At 43.7% G+C, this 6,261-nt stretch overlaps 1 protein-coding gene across 1 annotated transcript in view; it reads left to right on the top strand.

Moving 5' to 3' along the window:
* Positions 1-6,261, top strand: part of IFI6 (interferon alpha inducible protein 6) — a 52,267-nt gene that overhangs the window by 31,043 nt on the left and 14,963 nt on the right. The window lies entirely within an intron of this gene.

The following is a 6,261-nucleotide window of genomic DNA, read 5'->3' as shown; positions in this document are numbered from 1 at the left end:
AGATCTCTTACTACAAGTCATGCATGACTCATGCACCACCGTTTTAGAACTGCATGCATTAGTCTTTTTTTAAAGAAATAAATGATTCCAGCAAGGATGATTTTGGAACAGAAAAAGCAAATTATTCACTGGGGAAAACGGTTTACTGGAGTTGGGGTGCATGAAAGCTTTCTCTAAATCTCCCCTTCTCCCTCATAAGAACATGAATTGCCATTCTGGGACAAACCAAGGTCCATCAAGCCCAGTATCCTCCAGCACACTGACCTGCTGCACAGAGGAGGACAGATTCTCTCTTTGCAGTGCCAGATTTACACTTGGTGAGAGCCTAAGCTATGTAAAGATTGGAGACCTCTTTTTAATATATTATGCATATCCCAGAATCAATGGATTGTGACAGAATGTGACACTCTGTGAGTGTGCCTGGAACTTGTTATTGGCCACCTGAGGCTTTTTTCCTTCATTATTAATAATTGTTTAATGCATGCATCTATTTATTTAAATATACTGGAGTGTTGTTTTGAAGCTTTAAAAGTTAAACATGAAAATATGAACTTACACCTGTACTGAACAGGAAGCCAATGAAGACTAATCGATAATGGTGATGAGAAGCCCAGATCACACCTTTGCATCCTGAGGCAGCTTGAGTTTAGCGAAACGCTGGCCGTCCTCGATGTGTGGTGCATCTAACTTTACAAGGCTTTTTTGTTAGACATTTATACGAGGAGGTTTGTTATGCCAGTGACTTGATTATACCCCGTATAGTTCTCCATTTTTGGTAGCCGCTGTGTCGGCTGGTGGAGGAGGGGCTCTGAGGCTTTTTCCTACCTCGAGGTAATTTCTGACACTCAATACATTTTTTGTGAGCATTTTTTCTGTTTACATCCTCTAACTGGGGGGGAAACGAAGTTCGAGTGTGAGCTTCTCTTGTGTCTGTTGGCTGAGAATGAGAAAAGGTCAGTTAGGTATTTAGGGGCTAGTCCGTATAGTACTTTGAAGCAGAGGCAGGCGAACTTAAACTTTATGCGTGCCTCCATCAGCAGCCAATGCAACTGCCGGTAGCAGGGTGTCAGGTGATCCAATTTCTTTAGTCCGAAGATTAGTCTGACCGCTGCATTTTGCATTAATTGTAAACGTCGCATATTCTTTTGGGAAATTGCTAAATAGGCGATGTTACAGTAATCAAGTTGACTTAGTACGAGGGATTGTACCAGGATTCTGAATGCTGGCGTATCAAAATATGATTTGATGGATCTAAGTTTCCAGAGAGTGAAAAAACCCTTTTTGATTAAGGAGTCTACCTGGTCTTTCATGGTTAGGCGTTGATCCAGAGTTACACCCAGTATCTTCATGGTAGTTCTCAGGTTGAAGTGATGACAAAGATGCGTTTTTAAGAACAGGACAGACAATGGCCATTTTCTGTCCTGATGGAATTACACTTCTCCCTCCGAATCCGCGGTTTCAGTATCCACGGATTCGATTATTTGCAATTTTTTTTTTCAAACCCCCCCCCCCCCCTATTTTCATTTTTTGGCTATTTTTAAGCCATCCAAGCCTCCCCGGAACCTTACCTGGTGGTCTAGCGGTGAAGCGGGGCAGGAGCGATCTTCCTATGTTCCTGCCCCTTGCAGAGCCATCATCAGAATGGCTCGAGTCTACAACGGGAACTCACAGCAGCCATTCTGATGATGGCTGTGCACGGGGCAGGAACATAGGAAGATCGCTCCTGCCCCGCTTCACCGCTAGACCACCAGGTAAGGTTCCGGGGATGCAGGAGGGAGGCGGAGGTGGGTCAGAGCCGGCCGAGAAGTTATTTGTGATTTTTCACACTTCGCGGTCCAGCTCTGCACCTAACCCCTGCGAATACCGAGGGAGAAGTGTATACCAGTTGACAAACTGAGTGAAAGCAAATGTAAAATAATAGGACGCAGACCATGCCTTGAATGTTTTATCCAACTAGACCAGACATGGGTATCTCCGGTCCTCGAGGACCGGAATCCAATCGGGTTTTCAGGATTTCCCCAATGATTATGCATTGAAAGCAGTGCATGCAAATAGATCTCATGCCTAGTCATTGGGGGAAATCCTGAAAACCCGATTGGATTCCGGCCCTCGAGGACCGGAGTTGCCCATGTCTGAACTAGACAGACAGAGATCCTTAGCCACAATGTTAGAAAGTTAAGAGACGAAATAGAAAGCGCATTCCAAATCAGTCTTATGTTTGCTTTATTAGAACTTGTTATACCGCTTCAGCATATGACAAATCTTCCACAAGTATTGACAAAGGCAGAATTGTCAGTAACAGGATCTTCTATGCCAGAGGTATCAAAGTCCTTCCTGGAGGGCCACAATCCAGTCGGGTTTTCAGGATTTCCCCAATGAATATGCATGAGATCTATTAGCATACAATGAAAGCAGTGCGTGCAAACAGATCTCATGCATATTCATTGAGGAAATCCTGAAAACCCCCGGTCCTCCAGAGCTAGAGCCAGGTCAGGTTTTCAGGATAGCCACAATATGTATGAGATGGATTTGCATGCACTGCCTCCTTGAGAAGCAAATCTATCTCATGCATATTTATTGTGGATATCCTGAAAACCTGACCTGGCTCCGGCTTTCAAGGACTGGGGATTTTCAGGATTTCCCCAATGAATATGCATGAGATCTATTTGCTTGCAGTGCTTTCATTGTAGGCTAATAGATCTCGTGCATATTCATTGGGGAAATCCTGATAACCCGACTGGATTGCAGCCCTCGAGGAGGGACTTTGACACCCCTGACATAAGGTGTAAAATACTAACACTTATGGATGTGATTACTTCTGTTAATTGTGTAAGTGCTAGCCATGCACTGAGGTGTGCTCTACTATGGCATAAGTGTGCAACTCACTTGGGGGTCCTTTTACTATGTAAAGTGCGTTAATGGATTTAGTGCAGGGGTGTCAAAGTCCCTCCTCACGGGCCGCAATCCAGTCGGGTTTTCAGGATTTCCCCAATGAATATGCATGAGATCTATTAGCACACAATGAAAACAGTGCATGCAAATCCATCTCATACATATTCATTGTGGATATGCTGAAAACCTGGCCTGGGTCTGGCTCTCGCGGACCGGAATTGCCTACCCCTGCCTTAGTGCATAATTTCAAGGGAGGCATAAAACTGTATATATGCCAGGGATCTCAAAGTCCCTCCTTGAGGCTGCAATCCAGTCGGGTTTTCAGGATTTCACCAATGAATATGCATGAGATCTATTAGCACACAATGAAAGCAGTGCATGCAAACAGATCTCATGCATATTCATTGGGGAAATCCTGAAAACCCGACTGGATTGCGGCCCTCGAGAAGGGACTTTGACACGCCTGTATTAAACTCTCTCAACTCTGGAATGATCTCCCCTTTTTTTAAAGGAGTTCCAGTTCATTTCAATTTTTCCGTAAATCTTTAAAAACTACTCTATTTTCCAAACGTTTTGAAAATTAATTCTTTTGAAATTTTGCTATTATCTTTTATTTATCATTTGTAAATCATCCCCTGTTTATTTAATTGCTGTAAACCAGGAGTGTCAAAGTCCCTCCTCGAGGGCTGCAATCCAGTTGGGTTTGTAGGATTTCCTCAATGAATATTCACGAGATCTGTTTGCATGCACTGCTTTCATTGTATGCTAATAGATCTCATGCATATTCATTGGGGAAATTCTGAAAACCCGACTGGATTGCGGCCTTCGAGGAGGGACTTTGAAACCTCTGTTCTACATTTACAGGCGCAGGAGGAATAATCATAGTATTCCGAAGAGATTGAACCTTGAGTTTAAAATACCTAAAAAAAAAGTTTCGGCAGAAGGAAGAGAATTCATTAAGGGTGGAGAAACTCGAATTAGAAACAACTGAGAACAGTGTTTTGCTTCTGTTATCAGAATTCTTAAACAGATTTGAAAAATAGTTACTCTTCCCAAATGATATTTGTTGAAAGTAATATCTGGCAGATAATCTAGACTTGTGCCATTTTCGTTCTCTGTGGCGCAACTGACGACACAGTATAAGACTTTTAGGATACCAAGGATTCTTTCTACATAGCAAAACAGAGTTATTGCCAGGGGAAGGAAAATGAGCCGAAAGTGTGCAATTCCAACAATCGGCCTCTTCCTCAAGATTAAGATCCAAAAAATTAATTGGAAAAGTTGCAAATAAAGGGGGATAAGTTAAAGCAGGGGTGTCCAACCTGCGGCCCCGTGAAGTATTTTGTGCGGCCCTGGTCGAAAGCGACGCAGTGTTTTCCTCTGCTGTCCCCGGGTGTTTACCGTCTTCCCGGCTCCCTCCTCTGTCTTGCTGCAGCGTAAGCGCGTTTTTGCGGCCCAATAAACATTTTTTTCAGCCAGTGCGGCCCAGGGAAGCCAAAAGGTTGGACACCCCCGAGTTTAAGGGTCTCAAAAAATAAAATGCGAACTTAGCATCCTAGGGTCAGAAGACTGACAGGATTTAACCTGTAAAGTTAGGTCAAGTTGTGCTATGAGCAGAAAGTGATCTGTCCATGGAAGAGGCAATTAATTGCAAATGAGATATGGAAAAAGCAGAAATTTTCTGGACAATCATTAAGTCCAGAATATGACCCACAGTTTGCGTTGGAAATTGAACTAGTTGTGTTAAACCAATGTCATGTAGAAAACGGGTAAAAGCAACAGCATATGGGTGAAAGGGATTGTCAACATGAGTATTGAACTCCCCAGCTATAAAAAGATCAGGGAACTGAACCAATAATAAATCCCAAGATGATTGTGAGGAAGAGAACAACAAAGGATAGTTAATGAAAAAGGGGCAACTATACATAAAACCAGTAATTCATTATAGGCAAACTGAGAGGAAGGAACTTCCATCGTTGGGAAGAACAATGTCCTAGAGCTCTACTCGAGGAAGGTATACTTTGATATAGATAAGTCTCTTCTCCATCCCTTAGCCATGTTTCTGTGATACAAAGAATATCTAACTGATGCACCAGGAAAAGATCATTTACTAAAGCTACCTTTCTTTTTATGGAACATCAGTTTATAAGACCTAATCTTACTGTGACTGAGATCAAGCAACCTCTCGAAGACATCTAAACTCAGGAACACCCTGAGAATCACTATTTACTAAAAGGGCCTGAGAGGGTATATTTTAGGCCTAATCAAACAAGGAATAACTAAAACCTCCAAAGATCTCATGTCGTCTGCTTCATTGTGTGACAAAAACAAAAAGAATGCTGGCTTCCAGTTTCTCACCAAATATCTTATAAAATATGTCTATTAACCCTTAAATGCCTTCTTCATAATGCCCCGGCCTTCATCGATAGACTCTTAAATTCCTTATGCCCCTACAAGAATTCTTAGGTCTAACGATAAGCATTTACTTACAGTTCTCTCTCTCAAGGTTATCAATATGCGCCGACAATACATCTTCTCTGTAATGGCTCCACAACTGTGGAATTCTCTCCCTATTCACTTAAGGGAAGAACGCATATTAGACCGATTTAAGAGTAAGTTGAAATGCTTTCTTTTTAATGATGCCTTCTACTGCTAGCACTCTTGTCTTCAATTAGAGAATGACACGGGGGAAAAAATCTGTCCCCGTCACTGGCCCATCACCGGACCACCGTCCCTTTCACTGCCCCGTCCCCACCATCCCCTTCACCGCCCCGTCCCCACAGCATCCACCCTTCCCTTCGCCACCTCACCACTCTTCAGCGGCCTGAAAATCTGCCTCCCTCCCCCTTACCTTTGAGGTGTAAAGAAACTTAAGGGAGGGAAGATGCATGCTCAGAGGAGAAGCTTCCACCCTCACACAAGTGACTGCAGAGCGGCACAGGCAGGCTTCGATAGCTTCAGTTTATTTGCTAAAGCGCTGTGAAGGTAAGGGGGAGGGAGGGAGATACATTTCGCCAGAGGGAGGGGGCTGCACTCGATCAGTGACCGCGCGCCTTCCCTCCCTTAACTGCGGGGACAAAGCCATTCACCGCTCCAGGGGGCGGTGGATGGCCTTGTCCCCGTGCCCACAGTGAGCACTCCCCCCCCTCTACTGTTTCGGTGGGTTACCCTTGGCTAGCTGCGGGTAACTACCACCATGTCATTCTCTATCTTGAATTACTCCTTAGGGGCTGCCCTGCAACCTTCTTCCTTTTAATGTCATCCTCCCTTTGGTCCATTCCATTTTTGTCTTATTTTCTTCAAAATATTGTATTTCTTTCCCTCTTCCCTCACTTTGCGTAAGTCTTGTTTGTGGATATTTGTGGCATG

Source organism: Geotrypetes seraphini, chromosome 8 (genome assembly GCF_902459505.1).
Source record: "Geotrypetes seraphini chromosome 8, aGeoSer1.1, whole genome shotgun sequence".
Lineage (NCBI taxonomy): Eukaryota > Metazoa > Chordata > Amphibia > Gymnophiona > Dermophiidae > Geotrypetes > Geotrypetes seraphini.
The sequence above is the reverse complement of the archived record's forward strand: the minus strand, read 5'-3'. Positions and strand labels throughout refer to the sequence as shown.